Raw genomic sequence first — 17,979 nt, forward strand, 5'->3', positions numbered from 1 at the left:
AAAAAAAGGCATTGGCAAAAGCGGCACAAAGCCATAAAAAACAGGCACACAAACACTGGGTCCCGCAAACGCCATTCCAGGTGGGGGAGAAAGTCTACCTAGCCACCAAGTACTTGGTTAAGGCTCCCTAGTAAGAAGTTTGGGCCAACAACATTCATGGGACCTTTCCCAGAGTAAACGTCATCAACCCAGTCTGGTGCAACTGAAGTTGCCCCGACTGTTAGGGAAAATACACCCGGTATTCCATGGTAGCCTCTTAAAACCTGTGGTGGGATCAACCCTGAGGCTGCCACCTTGTGAACCCCCAGACCCCGTGTCATAGGAGGCCAAACTAATTATGAGGTGCAGCGAATCCTCAATCTGAGGTGGCACAGGAGACAACTCCAATATCTAATCAAGTGGAAGGGCTACCCTTTATCAGAGACATCCTGGGTAGAGTAGGAACGTCCAAGCTGATTGCCTTGTGACGAGGTTCCATCCAGAAAACCCAACCAAACCTGGGGGAGGTTTGCAACCCTAAGTTCTATACCTGTAATAAATTTGTTTTCTTTTTGTTTTATACAGGTCACCTTCCGGAACTGAGGGGAGCTGAATGTCAACTAAAAAGATACTCCCTTGGTCTTTTTAGCTGCCAGAAAAAGGGAGTGTGGGAAAACAAGGCATTCTTGAAATGCCTAGTTAATCACCTCGGCAGCCCAAAGTTGTCGAAGCATAAAAAGGTTATTGTAGAGCATGATGGATGACTCTTGGAGACGGTTGTATTTCTTTGGAGAAGTCACATCCATGGGGTGGGGGAAAGACCAGGGTTATGGGGAAAATGTTTGATGTAATTTAGTATCAGCTGCACGCAGCCACACGCCAACATGGCAATTTCTAATAAACCAATTTACTTTTTCTGAGATGTGGTTAGAGACTTTTGATTTGAATAAGGGAGAAGTTGTTGGAGCCCTGACACTCTACAGTTAATATTTTGCATGGCAGAAACTTTAGTCACCTAGAAACTATCTTTGAAAACATTTATGGAATGCAAGCTGCTCCCCCTCCCTTTCTGTTGGAAACTCTAAAAAGACCATAGAAATATTTTATGAGTTGATATTGAGTGCCCTGCAACTCTTCACAAGGCACACCTGGGGACTGAGACTTAAAGAGACATTGTGAGGAGGGATATTTCTTGGGAACAAATGATGAATTCCTGGAGTGTTGAGTTTTGACATTTGAACTTTCCTGAATTCCTTGCATTCTTTTTGGATTTCTGGAATACTTGCCTTGCTCCTTTGCTTCCTGGACTCCTTGACTTGCCCTGCTGGATTTCTTGCTTTGCAGCCATGGTGCTCACAGCATTGGGCTGCACTATTTGCAGCGAGGGGCTGCTTGAGGTATGTGTGTGTGCATATGTGTGATCACTTTGCTCTGAGACTTGCCAGAAATATGGGAGCTTTTAGGGAAATTTGGAACAATAATGGGGCAGTCTGAACTGCCAGCTTCCTGTGTGATCTCTGTACCATGCTCCAGGTCATCGCATATTGTATATGTACATGGGTGGGATTCAACTGATGTTATTACCGGTTTGAAAAGAGTGCATTTGCACTAAATAATTAAGTCTTATGAGCCTAAGAAACTACTTCATGATCAGATACCAACTTTTATCATTAAATGTTCCTTAGTATTTAGATCTGGTCTCAGAATGATAATGTAGCACTTGGGGATGAAGATGCAGGCCAGCAGGCCAGCACCAGAAGCCAAGATGGAGAAGACCTGCATGGCCACCATGTATTTCCCTTTGGTGCTCAAGTAGGTGGGCAGGAAGGAGATCCAGACACTGCAGAAGACCAACATGCTGAAGGTGATAAATTTGGCTTCATTGAACACACCAGGAAGGTTCCTGGCCAGGAAAGCCACCGTGAAGCAAATAGCAGCAAGGAAACCCATGTAGCTGAGAACAATATAAAACATGGTGACAGAGCCTTCATTATATTGAAGGATGATCACTCCTGATTGGGAGTGCAGGTCAGAATCAGGAAATGGAGGAGAAACTCCCAGCCAGATTGCACAAATTACAATTTCTCCAGCACAACCAGAAAGAATGATGGAGTTGGCCAAGCTCTTCCCCAACCGTCTCCTCACCCTGTTCCCCGGTTTCGTGGCCAGGAAGGCCAGTACTACTGTGATTGTTTTGGCTAAAACACAAGACACAGCTACTGAGAAGACGATGCTGAACACTGTTTGTCGGAAAAGGCAGGTGGCTTTCCTTGGTCGGCCAATGAAGAAAAAGGAGGACAAGAAGCAAAGAAAGAGGGAGACCAAGAGGATGTAGGAGAGGTCACGGTTGTTGGCTTTGACAATGGGAGTTTCTATGTATTTAAGGAATATGACTAAAACAAAGCCTGTTGTTAGAAACAAGAGTACAGCAAAGAAGACCAGGATGATGCCCAGATGTTCTTCATAGGACAGGAAGGTTATTCTTTTGGGGATACATTGGACTCTGTCACCAGTTGGATATTTATCCTCTGGGCACTTGGTGCATTTTTCAGTGTCTGAGATGAGAGTAAGCAATATTATTTTTATAGTTTCTCATTTCACCTTATAAGAAAGATCTTCTTTGGATGACAGCTGATACTGAGAGACAGGAAAGCCATAGTAATTGGTAAACTGAAATATATAGACATATATTATCTTATAAACAATAAATAAATAAAACCCAAAATAATGGATGCTACTATCACCCTTCATTGAGGCAATCTACATTGTTGTAATCTGGCACTGACCTCACTTCATCCCAATGTCTGGAAGAACAACCCCCAGAGCTTTAGGAGTGTGGGCGGCCTGTTGGGTTTCAATGGGGAGGTGTTCAATAGGGCAGGAGTGGCGACAAAAACAAACAAAAGGCAAGCTTTTGAGGATCCACATAGTGGCAATGTTTTAGTTTCTGGTTGTGCACCTAGTTTAGTCGCTCAATGGGATAGCCACACATTCTGAGGGCTTCCTTGATGTCTTTTAATTCTTTTTCTTTTCCCTCTTTGCTGGTAGGTAAACCTTCAGCCTGGGGGTGTAGGATTCTGATAACTCCCATGCTCTGCTCCAGTGAGTGGTGAGAATCAAAATCTAAATATTGATCACTGTATGTGGGTTTTGCTGTAAACTTCAATATTAAGTCTTTTGTTTGCTCTTGTTCATTGAACCCAAACACTCTTCCTACTCTCCCAAGTAGATCTTTCTCTTATGATCTTAATAAATATTGACTGGACTTCCGGTTTGCCAGGCTTCGGCGGCGGCAGGGATTCGCGATACTGCGTGATCCTTGTTGTGCTAGCCGTCTTGGTGCCTCCGATCCCGACGGGTCTGGAGGATAAGGCTGCCCCGTAGAGGCAGCTGAAGATAGGGGGGATCCGGATAGGGGTTTGGAGGTATCGCAGACCCCCTCCCCAGCCAGCAAAACCCCCTTTTCTCAAGGCGGTGGAGCGGCGGTCAGCAATGGCCGCCACAAATAAGCCGGCAGCTGGACAAGAGAGTGCTGGAGGAAGAAGGAGAAAGTTTTGAAGTGAAAGTTCTTTGGCTGAACCGGGATTTTAAGATACATCTAACATCCTGAAAACTTTGATTTTTTGAATGATACTTTGTTTCCAGAGGAGATTTTTAAAGCGGCGAATGGAAGTGCTGAAAGAGAAAGTTTACTCTCCTTCCCTACGGAGTTAACAAATGGACATTGAAAAACCTGCTTTTTTATAGAAGGTAAAAATTTAAAGCACTTTGTTACAAGTGGGAAGGGAGAGGACAAAAAAAAATTATATTAAGATCTTGTTGGAGGAGATGCCTGGAAGATTTTGAGACTAGAAGTTAATTGCAATAAGGCTTTAAAATACAGACTGGTTTTTTTTTTTCAATTGACATTACCCCAGGAAGAGAAAGTGTAAAGGGAAGAACTTTGTGTTCTGTTTGGACTGCTTGATGACTCTGGGACTTTGGGGAACTGTTTTAAGCTTTGAAATATCTTGGTTGTTTTAAGAAGAAGAAGAGGGAAAAAGAAAAAAGAAGAAAATGTTTATAATGGCTTTATCTGTTGATGAACTAAGAAAGGAATATGGAAAAACAAAGAAAGAAGGCAAGGACGCTTTGGAAGAAGCTTTTCACTTTTTAGAAATGGCGCTTGCTATTTATCAGCAAACACAACAACTGATGGAGGAGGAGGAGGAGGAGGAGGAGGAGGAGGAGGAGGAGGAGGAAGAAGAAAGAAGAAGAAGAAGAAGAAGAAGAAGAAGAAGAAGAAGAAGAAGAAGAAGAAGAAGAAGAAGAAGAAGAAGCCATCTTTAATGAATCCAAAAGTTTAATTAAGAAAGAAAGGAGAAAGAGAGGAAGGAAAATGAAGGACTTAAGACCTAAAAAAACACCCAAGAAAGAGAAAAAGAAGATGCAAAATCAATACAATGTTAGAAAGCAAAAGAAAAGAGGAATACAACAGAGAGGGGAAGCTAAAAAGGCGGAGGTTAGGGGGGGGGGGTAAAAAGGCCAGGTGGGATAAGAAAGGAAGGGAAACGGGGGGAAAAAGCCACAAAGGTATGAAACAAGATGGGAAAAAGCAAATTTTTTTTAGGGATAAAGGGTAATGTATAATTTTTTAAAAAAAAAAAAAAAGATTATGCAAGGTACATAAGATAGTATTGTAGTATTTGTATTAGAAATAGAAAATTAGAATTTTATAAGATCTAAAAAAAGATTAAAATATTAAAATGTTTAATAATGATAGATTTTAAGATTTAATAAAATATTAAAGGGAATGTTTAAAATATTTAGTTCAATTATAGAGTTTAATTGATTATTGTGTTGATGTTATTATAAATTTATTATTGCAGCATTTGTCTTTGAAATAGATAATTGGAATGTTACAAGATTTAATATTTAATTATGTACTTAATTATTTTATAGATTTACTATTTTCTCTTTTTCTTAAAATTTAGTAGGTAGAATGTACTAAGCAGAATCAGATTGGGAACTAGGTGTTATTTTAAATGTCAATTTAGGGGAACGATAGAAAGGCATCATACTTCGATTAGTGATTTCAGGAGAAATCTTTTTTTATTATTATAGGGAATGAGATAAATGGATAATTGGAAAAGAATGGACAAAAGATACAAGTATAATGATTTAAACTAAGATGAAATAAATAAAATAGAATTAAGAAGAGTGAGAAGCGGGGAGAAGTTATATAGAAGATATAGAATGGTAAATAAGATAGGTAATGGGAGATGAGTATGAATTTAATTGAAGTCCGTATAAAGAGAGGTAATCCGGGGCCAATCCACTTTCTAAAAAGAAGTTTTATGTTTTTGTGTTTTGTGTGCTTATGTTTGTGTGCTTATGTTTATATTAATAAAACCTTGGAGGAATGTCAGATGAGAATAATTGTAAACAAGTCAGAGGGAAATATGAATATGATGACTATAAAATGAATAAATATAGAAAAGAAAGGTAATTGAATAAGAGTAAAGAGAAATAATGAGAAATTTGCTAAAAGATATTTATGTGTCCATATGGAAATGGGATAGATTGGAATTATGTTGTAGAAAATAATGTTTTATCTGCCTTGTAAAAATTTATAATGGAAAGAGGTTTTATGTGTTCAATGTTTAATGATGCTTTGTTTGTCTTTAAAATTAATAAAATCTGTCTCAATAAATAAATAAATAAATAAATAAATATTGACTGACTGATATATCTTTTGGCCTGTAAGATAAAATTGGTTTGGATGAGCAAAACACATTGACCTGAAACCATTCCTCAAGTTTCAAAGGATTTAGATGGTAAACATGGAAATAAACTTTCAAGCTGACAAGAAGAAAAGATGCTTCCTTTAGCACAATTTATCTTGCCTATTCCATTATGTTCTTCCATCCCTTCCTGCCTTATTCTTCAAGATCTTATTCCTCCCATTATGGAATAAATTGGACATGAGGAAAATAGCAATGAAGAATAAAATAGTCAAGTTTACATGTATCTTTTAACATGAACTTTGATGAAATGCTCTCGTTGAATCCAATGCCTTTTCCTCTGGTATAACATACCTTCCTGTGTGGAGATGGTCCCCTCCAGACAAGGAATACAATCATAGCAGCAAATTGGTTCTTCTTTCCGAGCCCATTTCATCAATCCAGGGTGACAATTGTCCACACATTTGAACTGAGGCAGAGACTAAGCAGAAAAACAAAATTCATTCCAAAATATCTGTCAAATTTTTATTTATTAGATTGATTGAAATAAAATGAAACTCTGCTTAAGAAAGAAACTTCTGAGTAATACAGGTGAAACTCGAAAAAGCACAATGTCGAGCAAAAGTTCATTTATTTCAGGAATGCAATGTAAAAGGTGAACCTAATATATGAGATAGACTCATTACATGCAAAGCACAGTTCAAGCCGTGATGTGTCATAATTATGATGATTGTGGCTTACAGCTCATGAAAACCCCAAATCCACAAATTCAGAAAATTAGAATATTACATGCAATCAATAAAACAAGGATTTTACATAGAACAATATCAGACCTCTGAAAAGTATAAGCATGCATAAGTACTCGGTACTTGGTTTGGGCCCCTTTTGCAGCAATTACTGCCTCAATGCGGCGTGACATGGAAGCTATCAGCCTGTGGCACTGCTGAGGTGTTATGGAACACCAGGATGCTTCAATAGCGGCCTTCAGCTCTTCTGCATTATTTGGTCTCATGTCTCTCATCTTTCTCTTGGCAATGCCCCATAGATTCTCTATGGGGTTCAGGTCAGGTGAGTTTGCTGGCCAATCAAGCACAGTAATCCCACGGTCATTGAACCAGGTTTTGGTGCTTTTGGCAGTGTGGACAGGTGCCAAGTCCTGCTGGAAAATGAAGTCAGCATCCGCATAAAGCTCATCTGTGGAAGAAAGCATGAAGTGCTCCAAAATCTGCTGGTAGATGGCTGCGTTGACCCTGGACTTAATGAAGCACAGTGGACCAACACCAGCAGAGGACTTGGCTCCCCAAATCAACACAGACTGTGGAAACTTCACACTGGACTTCAAGCATCTTGCAGTGTGTGCCTCTCCATTCTTCCTCCAGACTCTGGGTACTTGGTTTCCAAATGAAATGCAAAAGTTGCTCTCATCAGAAAAGAGGACTTTGGCACTGGGCAACAGTCCAGTTCTGTTTTTCTTTAGCCCAGATAAGACGTTTCTGACGTTGTTTGTTGTTCATTGAAGCCCATGTCCAGGATCCGTGTGCATGTGGTCGCTCTTGATGCACTGACTCCAGCCTCAGTCCACTCCCTGTGAAAGTCCCCAACACTTTTGAATGGCCTTTTCCTGACAATCCTCTCCAGGCTGCGGTCATCCCTGCTGCTTGTGCACCATTTTCTTCCACACTTTCCCCTTCCACATAACTTTCTATTAATGTGCTTTGATACAGCACTTTGGGAACATCCAACTTCTTTTGCAATTACCTTTTGAGGCTTCCCCTCCTTATGGAGGGTATCAATGATGGTTTTCTGCACAACTGTCAGGTCAGCAGTCTTTCCCATGATTGTGATTCCTACTGAACCAGACTGAGAGACCATTTAAAGGCCCAGGAACCCTTTGCAGGTGTTATGGCTTAATTAGCTGATTAGAGTGGGACACTTTGAGCCTAGAATATTGAACCTTTTCACAATATTCTAATTTTCTGAGATTGTGGATTTGGGGTTTTCATGAGCCATAATCATCTCAATTATGACATATCACGGCTTGTACTATCTTGCTTTGCATGTAATGAGTCTATCTCATATATTAGGTTCAGCTTTTATGTTGCATTCCTGAAATAAATGAACTTTTGCATGATATTCTAATTTTTCGAGTTTCACCTGTAGATCAGGAAAACATAAAATATTGCAAAGCCTTTGAAAATAATCCAAATCCTTGTTCCAGTTAAGATATAAAGAAAAAATTCCTTACATACTAGGGCTGTAAATTTCAAATGAGGTATTATTTAGTTATATCTGTACATTTATATTTTCAATTCATATAGCTGCCATGCTATTGAAATAAGACTAAACATTACTGTCTAGTTTGTAGAACTACAGTGAGGATGAGTAGAGATGAAATCATGAGAACATGTCACTCAAAAAGAATAAGTCAGACATCTTTGGTTGCAGCACATGGGACATGAGTAGGAGCCCTGTGTGGGAAAGGTATATTTCTAAGGCCCAAGACAAGGTCCTTTCCATTGAAGAATTACAGTTTTGTTGTTAATTGCTAGTTGTGTCCAACTCCTTGAGCGCCCAAGAACCATAGCATTCCAGAACCACCGGTCCTCTACTGTTTTCCAAAATTAGAACTACAGTTGGATGACATGAAGAGACAGACCCACATTTTTGTTATTACTAAAATTTGGAGAATTCTTTGTTTCAAAGGGAGACTTAAGGTAGCTGACATTCAAGATAAACCATTTCATTCAAGAGGTTTTTACATGGCTCACAAGCCAAAGGCCAAATCTAAGTAGCATTTCATTATAAATTGGCCATCATTATTTCAAGTTTCAAGAAGGAGGGGGTGTCAAAGTTATTTTCCGTCCATTTTTCTAGATTAAGGTATTATCTCACATCAGACAACTCATTGGGGTTCCTTTTTGCCAGAGCACCTGAGATCACCTTCCTAGCAGCAGGAGGCCTATCCCAGTGGGCCATAGATAACTCTGGTCAGATATGGGCTCTTAAAAAATATCTGAGCCTGCTCTTTCAGGGGACACAAACACCAACTATACAGACAGAGAAAAGTTGCTAATATTTTCAATCACCTTGTTGAGCAACTTTAGCTGTGAAAGAGCATCTTGGTTGATAATAAGCCTCTGTCTTTCAAAACTCCCCAGTTGTTCTTTGATGGGATCCTCCTTGGGGAAAAACAACCAACTTATGATATTCAGATCTGCTGCTAGATTTCCATTTTGGTCCAAGTACAATTTTTCCCAAGAAAAATTGTAAAACTCATTCTTCTCCAGAAAGGGATGGAACTAGAATTGAAACATCCAGGGATTTTGAAAGCAACTTGAAACATCCTAAAAGGGGGAGCAATTTTAAAACTGAGCCAGTGAACAAGAGATGTTCAATCCCTCCCCATTCATTGTTTTCCTAAATAGCAATAGCACTTAGACTTTTATACCACTTCACAGTGCTTTTACAACCCTCTTTAAGTGGTTTTATAGAATCAGCATATTGCCCCCAACAATCTGGGTACCCATTTACCAACCTTGGAAGGATGCAAGGCTGAGTCAACCTTGAGTTGGTCAAAATCAAACTCCTGGCACTGAGCAGTGAGTTAGCCAGCAATACTTGCACTCTAACCTTTGTGCCACCACGGCTAAATGCAAAGACTGAGCAGCCAACAGTCTGAAAAGCTTTAATTGGATTCCTGCAGTGAGGAGGGGTTGGGCTAAATGCTCCCAGGTTTGGTTGAAATTTATTAATGTAAATTTCTATCATGCTAATTACAAACCTATAAATACAGGAATTTATTTACAATGTATACATTTTATATTCTTTTATAATAGTAGTGTTTAATATCCAAATATAATTTTCACGGTGCCAGCTCTTTGGAATATGATCTTGTGAGCTAAATCTGGCCTCAGCTTGACCAAACCTATTGGTGTTTGGAAGAACAAGTAAGTTGAAATGGTTCCCCTACATCAGCATTGGATTATTTTTTCTAAATAGGAACTAGGTTTGATGGATCCTTGTCAGGACCGCATACCTGCCATGGTTCTAGCCTTGGTGCCTCTAATCTCTCTTTCTCCTGCATTTTTCTCCTCCTAGATATTGAGGAATATGCAACATTCAAGACATGGGCCAAAGTTTTAAAAACACTGTAAAACCGGTGCTCATTTTTTATCTGAATTCTGTCCTTTTTCTCTTGCATGTCCAGTGATGCTATCTGGGTGCATTGTCTCCAGCCCTTGACAGAAAGGACATGCTTTGAAAAAGAACAGCGAAAAGACTGATCTTCAAATTTGGAATCCTTAAAAAGACTGGGTTGAAAGGCATCATCATTTGGCCATTTTTTTCCTGAAAAGCAAAGGTCCAAATGCTATGGATATATTTGAAAAATGTCTCCCTTGTAATTGTCAATTTCTCCATGATTGTGGTGATCCAGACTTTCCCTTCAATGGGTCCTGACAAACCTTCAATTATCATATGGATATGGCGAAATCTATCGACAAGGGAAACAAATTCTATGAAGTGAACAAAGACATTGACTTTCCTCCATTTAGAGATGGCATCCCTGAGATGTTCTGTAGGTCTAGTCATTGGGAATTGTTGAGATAATGACACAGATTCCATTTCTGACAAGCATTGGAGTAAAAGTTCTCGTGAAATTCTCTCCCTCCTCTGTGTCTGTTGAAAAGAGACCAATCAAAGTCCATCTAAAATGGAGGAGGAGTTGGACAATTCCTGGATACTGGATCCCATTTTTTGGGAGCATCTGATGGAAAAATGGAATTTGACTTTTATCACTGAGAGCCTCTGAAACAATTCCATAACTGATCTGAAGAAACAAGGAAGAATGGTGTATTATATTTAGATCAGATCAAGTCCAAAATGTAAGCTTTTAATGCATCCAATGTGGTTCTCATGAACACCTTAGAATAGTTTGTTGTTATTAATCCTTAAGCCATATCAAGAATACCAAATGCAAAATATTAGCTAGATTGAATATAATCATTGGCCTAATCTGGGTCTAAGATACTGTCCTTTCTCTTTTCTATTAAAATTGACATTCAGACAATAGACATTTATGTCTTCTATCTCTAAAGGTTCCCCTTGCAAACTGTTAAAATAAGAATACTTTTTATCTTGTAACCTCTTTCTTCCCCCTTTCTTTTTCTTTCTTTTCTCAAAATTCTTTCCCTCTCTTCCTCTTCTCTCTTCTTTCTTTCTTTTGCTTATTTGTGTATGTATTGTGACTGGTTTTAATTGTAAAAATTAATAAACTATATTTAAAAAATAAAAATAAAAAAAAAGAATACCAAATGCAGAATATTAGCTAGATTGAATATAATCATTGGCCTAATCTGGGGTCTAAGATACTGTCCTTTCTCTTTTCTATTAAAATTGACATTCAGACAATAGACATTTATGTCTTCTATCTCTAAAGGTTCCCCTCGCACATACGTGCTAGTCGTTACTGGCTCTAGGGGGTGGTGCTCATCTCCATTAGAAAGCCGAAGAGCCAGGTCCGTCCGAAGACATCTCCATGGTCATGTGGCTGGCATGACTAAATGACGAAAGTGCATGGAACACTGTGTTAAGCTTGGATTCCCCAACGGGTGTTAAGGAAAACAAACTAAACAGAACGTGCAGCGAAGTCAGATAGGAAGAAAGGGAAATATGTGAGATAAGTTTTCTAGTTAACACGCAGTAAAAATACAGATACGCTTGTGCTATCAAAAATATTGTTTATTCCATTTAAGAATTATAGCATAGTCAAATAAACGGTCCATTAGTCAAATACCAAATTCAGTCAAGTCTTGTCGAGGATACTCTAATTGCAAAGTCCTTGTCGAATAGCCAGTGTCAGTACACATATAATAAATCTGTCCAAAACTTATCTTCTCTCCGTTGAGAAATATCTTCAAAGTAATCCAACACTTCTTCTCCTCCCCGATCCAGCAAGAATGCACTCTTCAATAAGCCAGCCAGTAAGAGCCAGAGAGTGCCTTGCTGCTTATATAGTACTTTTACAGCTGCACCCTTAATTACATTCCTTTAGCTTAAAGTCACATACACTTTATCTGACAAACCATGATTCCTTATTTATTATTTTTACCCAAACCAGTTAGGGTAAACAATGTTATCCCTAACATTCTCCCCTTTTGGGTAATAATAATAATATTACAATAATATAACCATTTACACCTTTAAATCATAATTGTCACAACTCTCTTTAAATTTTACAACACCTTGAGCTTTTGTAAACTGGTCTGCAATATTTTCTTCCGTCATGCAGTACTCAAGTTTAATTAGACCATTTTTAACAGATTCTCTAACATTTAAGTATCTTAAATCAGTATGCTTTGATCTAGTCTTTACAGCAATATTAGTAGCTAATTGTATAGCTGCCTGGTTGTCCTCGTACACAATAATAGAATCTTTAACAGTTATACCCATGTCTAATAATAACTGTTTGTACAGAATTAAGTCAGTGCATAGTAATGACAGACATGAAAATTCTGCTTCCATCGTTGACAAGCTAATATGCTGTTGTCTGATTGACCTCCACCCTATTAGTGTCTTACCAAATAATATAGCCATCCCAGATGTTGATTTTCTAGTATTTATGTCAGTTGCAAAACTTGCATCTGCATAGGCACTAAGATTCAAATCACCTTTTGGCTCTAGATACAATGCATGATGCATTGTTCCTTTAAGATATCTTAAAATTCTCTTTAATGCTTGCCAATGACATTGATGTGGATCATTATTATATCGTGCCAGCTGATTAATACTATAAGCTATATCTGGCCAGACCAATTGCTTATATATGATAAGCTACCAATCAAAGATTGATATATGGTCTTATCAAATTTGGGACTTTGAGCATCCATTTTGCAAATTTCCTGACTCATTGGAGTCTTTGCAGGCTTACAAAGTTCCATTTTATACAATTTAATTAATTGGCAAATTTTATCCTCTTGAGATATCTTAAATCCTTTTGTGGTTTTATTAATTGTCAATCCTAGATACTTTTTAATTTCACCTAAATGCTTTAATTTTATCCTTTTGGCTAATAATGAAATAATCTCAGTAGCTTCATTATTGGTCTTAGTAATCAAAGCAATATCATCTGTAAATAATAACAATAATGACACCGTTCCATTATTTTCTCTTTTAAACATACATGGATCTGCTAAACCAGATTTAAACCCTATATTGTTTAATTCTTTCACAATATATTGGTTCCATTCATAGCCAGATTGTTTCAATCCATATAAACTCTTCTTGAGTTTCCAACAATCATTGCTATTTACTTTATTATCATTTATACCAACTGGTTTTTTCAAATATATTGTATGCTGCAATGGTGCATGCAGATATGCAGTTTCTACGTCTAAATGGTTAACTATATAATTCTTCTTAGCTGCCCATACTAAAGCGGCTCTTAAAGTTGTAGCCTTAAGATTTGGTGCAAATACCTCATCATAATCAAATACATTTTGGTTAAATCCTTGTGCTACTAATCTAGCTTTATAAGTTACTTTCCCATTATTTCCAGTCTTTACTTTAAATATCCATTTGCACCCAATGGATTTTTCTCCTGGAGGTAATTTGGTTTCTTCATAAACCTTCATTTCCTTTAATGAATTTAACTCTTTTTCCATTGCCTTTTGCCAATTCTCCTGATCCTTAGCAGGATACATCTTAAGTTCATCTATGCTAGTAGGAACTTTATTTACTTGGCAAACAATACTTGCCTGATATCTTTCAGGTGGTTTGGTTATACGCGTTGTGCGTCTAGGTATAACAGGACTTACAGGTGGACTTTCCTTTATTTCCTGTTCTTGACTATCTATCTCTTCTTGATCAATTATTTCCTCTTGATCTGATTCTATTTGCTCTTCATGGACTTCTTCTTTAATTGGACTTTTCTTATAACTAGTCTTTTCTTTCTGCCTCTTATAGGGTTCTATAATAACATCATTATCTGAATCCTGCTCTAATCTATTCCATCCTATATGTTCTAGGAATTGTGCACTAGCACTGCAGTATACTCTAGATGTACCTGGTTCCCAGAATCTATAAGATCTATGGTTTGCTTGATATCCAACAAAAATTAATCTTTTAGCTCTACGTTGTCCTTTGTGCCTGAGTTGTGTAGGGATATGCACCCATGCTGGTGCACCAAATGTGTGAATATAACTCAAATCAGGTTTCCTACCATGCCACAGAGTGAATGGTAATTCACCTGTTGTTGAATTAACAACATTGTTTAATATGTGATTACCACACATTATAGCTTCTCCCCACAAATTGTCAGGTAATCCAGAATCAGATAACATTGTCCTTCCCATTGATTGCAGTGTTTGGCCTCGTCTCTCTATAAATGCATTATGTTGAGGCCTATATGGTGCAGACTTTTTATGTTGAATACCTGCCATTCTAAGTCTATTCTGGAATTTATTATTTGTAAATTCCGCACCATTATCTGTTATAAGAGTTACTAATTTCTTTTTAGTTTTCCTCTCTGCAAATTTTAACCAATTAAAGAAATTTGTTACGTTTCAGTTTTTCTCTTCATTAAAAAACAGAAACCATACCTAGAATAGTGGTCCATTATGCTTAATATGTATCTAGCACCACCTACACTTGGCTTTTTAGGACCTATTATATCGGCAAATACTACCTCTAAAGGCTCTTTGGTAGTAAATCCATCAACTCTATTTGCCGGTATAACTTTGCTTTTGTTTTGATTACAAGCAGAACATTGCAAATACTTATTACAAGGTTTCAAACTTATTCCTTTAGATAGTTGAACAGTTCTCTTAATCATTTTAAAATTTAAATGACCTAACCTTCGGTGTAACAAGTGAATACATTCATCATGAGGTTTTTTATTATCATAAACTGTGTTAGCCACCTTTAAACCATTATCATTTAACACATATAAGTCACCTCTTAACGTTGCAGTAATTTTCTTACCTTCTTTTTCTATTAAACAAGTATCTCCCCTAAGGGTAACTATGTATCCTAATCTAACCAACATTCTATCAGAAAGCAAATTAAATTTAAGTTGAGGTACATATAACATTTTTACGTTCTCATTTATATAAGAACAATGAGCAATACCTTCACCTTTTGCCTTCAGTTTCCATCCGTTTGCTAATGAGATATGCTGTGAACTCATAGACATTTTTACAAATTTTTTGTTATCATTTGTAATACAGTGGGACGCACCACTGTCAACCACCCATAAATTATTTTTTACAACTCCATTACTATACATTGCTAACTCATAATTCTTATTTCTTCTTTGATGGCTTACAGCATTCTGGCTTGCATTTTTGCGCTTTGGTTTCTTACAAAATCTTGCAAAATGTCCTCTCCCTCCACAATTATAACACTTTTTAATTGCGTATGCAGTAGGAGATTCATTGTTTTCCTTTTGAGGTTGCTCCCTCCTTAACTGATCTCTTTCAAGCCTTCTTCTGGCCTCTTCAATCAATCTGCCAGTGATATCAGTTAAATTTAGGCTTTCTTTAGGCAATATTTCAAGGGAAGTTATGTAGTCATCAAAACTTTCGTCTAATGAAGATAGAATTATGTAGACCTGGTGTAGTTCAGAGAAAATTAACTCCTTCTCATGAAGTTCTTGAAAAATGCTTTTCATAGTATTCAAATGACTCAGCATATCACCATTCTTTTGTAGATACGTGCGGAAAAGCTTCCGTGTTAGATTTATGTGAGCACCAACGTTATCTCGGACATAAATCCTCCTCAGTTTTTGCCAACACCCAACAGCAGTTTGCTCTCCACGTACATGAACAAGTTGCTGATCAGATAAAGTTAGACCTATGATGCAAAGTGCTTGTTCATTTTTCTGTTTAAATTCTTCTATCTTTTTACTATCTTCCTCATCTTCAGGATCCCATTCTTCTACGTTTGGTGGGTTTTCAATTATGTTCCACAGACCTTCTTTTCGTAGAAGTAGACTACATTTCATAGACCATGAAACATAGTTTGTTCCATCCAGCTTGGATATAAGGGACAAACTTTGTAGACTGACTTGTGCCATGTTTCAGTATATGGATATAAAACTATAATTGATAAAACACAGCTGTCTGTTTACTGTAACAACAACACAAAAATCTCACTTTTTACATAAACCTGTTTTTATCCTAGTTAAACTGACTTTGCAGTCTCTCTGGGCCCACAACCAGTGTTAAGCCTGGATTCCCCAACGGGTATTAAGGAAAACAAACTAAACAGAACGTGCAGCGAAATCAGATAGGAAGACAGGTAAATGTGTGAGATAAGTTTTCTAGTTAACACGCAGTAAAAATACAGATACGCTTGTGCTATCAAAAATATAGTTTATTCCATTTAAGAAGTATAGCATAGTCATATAAACGGTCCATTAGTCAAATACCAAATTCAGTCAAGTCTTGTCGAGGATACTCTAATTGCAAAGTCCGTGTCGAATAGCCAGTGTCAGTACACATATAATAAATCTGTCCAAAACTTATCTTCTCTCCGTTGAGAAATATCTTCAAAGTAATCCAACACTTCTTCTCCTCCCCGATCCAGCAAGAATGCAGTCTTCAATAAGCCAGCCAGTAAGAGCCAGAGAGTGCCTTGCTGCTTATATAGTACTTTTACAGCTGCACCCTTAATTACATTCCTTTAGCTTAAAGTCACATACACTTTATCTGACAAACCATGATTCCTTATTTATTATTTTTACCCAAACCAGTTAGGGTAAACAATGTTATCCCTAACACACTGTTATGTTCCCACCAATGTGATCCCTATTTATCTACTTGCATTTTTACATGTTTCCGAACTGCTAGATTGGAAGAAGCTGGGACAAGTAACGGGAGTTCACTCTGTTACGCAGTGCTAGGGATTCAAACTGCCAAACTGCTGACCTTTCTGATCGACAACCTCAGTGTCTTAGTCATTGAGCCACCATGTCCCCTTCTATCTCTAGACCACTGCAAATGCAAATTAGTTCATTTTAGACATTTGTTTAAATAGAATAGAATAAAATAGAATTCTTCATTGGCCAAGTGTGATTGGACACACCAGGAATTTGTATTTGGTGCATGTGCTCTCAGTGTACATAAAGAAAAAATAAAATACATTCATCAAGAATCATAAGATACAACACTTAGTGATAGTCATAGGTTACTAATAAGCAATCAAATAATACTAGGAGACAAATAAAACAATATAAATTGTAAAGATACAAGCAATAGAGTTATAGTCATAAGAGGGAAGAGACAGGTAATAGGAAGGATGAGAAGAAGAATAGTACTAGTCTAACTAAATAATTTGACGGTGTTGTTGGAATTAGTTTGTAAGGCATCCAGAAAGAAGCTTTGAAATTCAGCTGCCATAGCTGTTTTGCAGAGTGATGGCATTCAGGAAAAAACCTCTCCATATTTGGGAAAAATGTTTCATATTTAACATTGTGTCCAGCTGCTCAAGTTTTGCTCGAGTAAATGTTTAGTCCTCTTCCCTTTGTGGATCCTAATCCCTAGCTATAACAATGGCCATGGTGAAAAGCAGCTCATGAATTCCATAGAAAAGATATGATTGAATCGATTACCCACCCACCACTACCCTGCTTACTTTACCAGATAGAGAAACACAAAAACAAACCTGTGGGACTTTGTAGGTGCCTACTAATGTTGACATCTGAATGGAGATGTCATCAGGAGATCCATCAAGAACAGCCATCAGGTTGTCCTTCTTGCCACAGCTGTAGTTGGGAACATTGGCTTCTCCAGTTGAGAGCATGTCTAGCAAGGCATCTGAAGTGCCAAGGGTGTTCACATAGTTGTCCTGGATGTTGTAGCCAAGTGTGAGATTGTACAGTAGCTGAGAATTCTTGTTGACTTGTTGAATGGCAAAAATAAACTGTAGGAATAATCCTGGGGCAGTAAATGAACTACTGTAAAAAAGGTTCATGATAACATCATCTCTAACAGGAACAACAAAATAAATTTTCATTTGTTCCTCTTTCTCTCCACAAGATGAGGACCCAGATTGTTGGGGGCAATATGCTAACCGTGTAAACCACTTAGAGAGCGCGATAAAGCACTGTGAAGTGGTATATAAGTCTAAATGCTATTGCTATTCAAAATCATTCAATAGAATCATCAGCAAAGAGGACTTAGAACTTAGAATAACTTTATTGTCACTTTGAATGTGCACTAATCTGCATATAATAAAATGAAATTTCATTGCACCTAGCTTTTAAAGGATCACCAATATA

The 17,979-nt window shown here is 37.6% G+C and overlaps 2 long non-coding RNA genes across 2 annotated transcripts in view; both read left to right on the forward strand.

Annotated features, from left to right (window-relative positions):
• LOC148131833 (uncharacterized) overlaps positions 1 to 17,979 on the forward strand; it is a 501,829-nt gene that overhangs the window by 67,824 nt on the left and 416,026 nt on the right. The window lies entirely within an intron of this gene.
• LOC148131835 (uncharacterized) overlaps positions 4,199 to 17,979 on the forward strand; it is a 15,736-nt gene continuing 1,955 nt past the window's right edge. The window contains exon 1 of the long non-coding RNA XR_015747170.1: positions 4,199 to 4,726. This is a non-coding gene — a long non-coding RNA (uncharacterized LOC148131835). The remainder of the gene's footprint in view (positions 4,727 to 17,979) is intronic.

The sequence above is a fragment of the Notechis scutatus genome, chromosome 2, assembly GCF_049901735.1.
Source record: "Notechis scutatus isolate UNSWTSFEM ecotype Mainland chromosome 2, rNotScu1.2, whole genome shotgun sequence".
Taxonomy (NCBI): Eukaryota; Metazoa; Chordata; class Lepidosauria; order Squamata; family Elapidae; genus Notechis; species Notechis scutatus.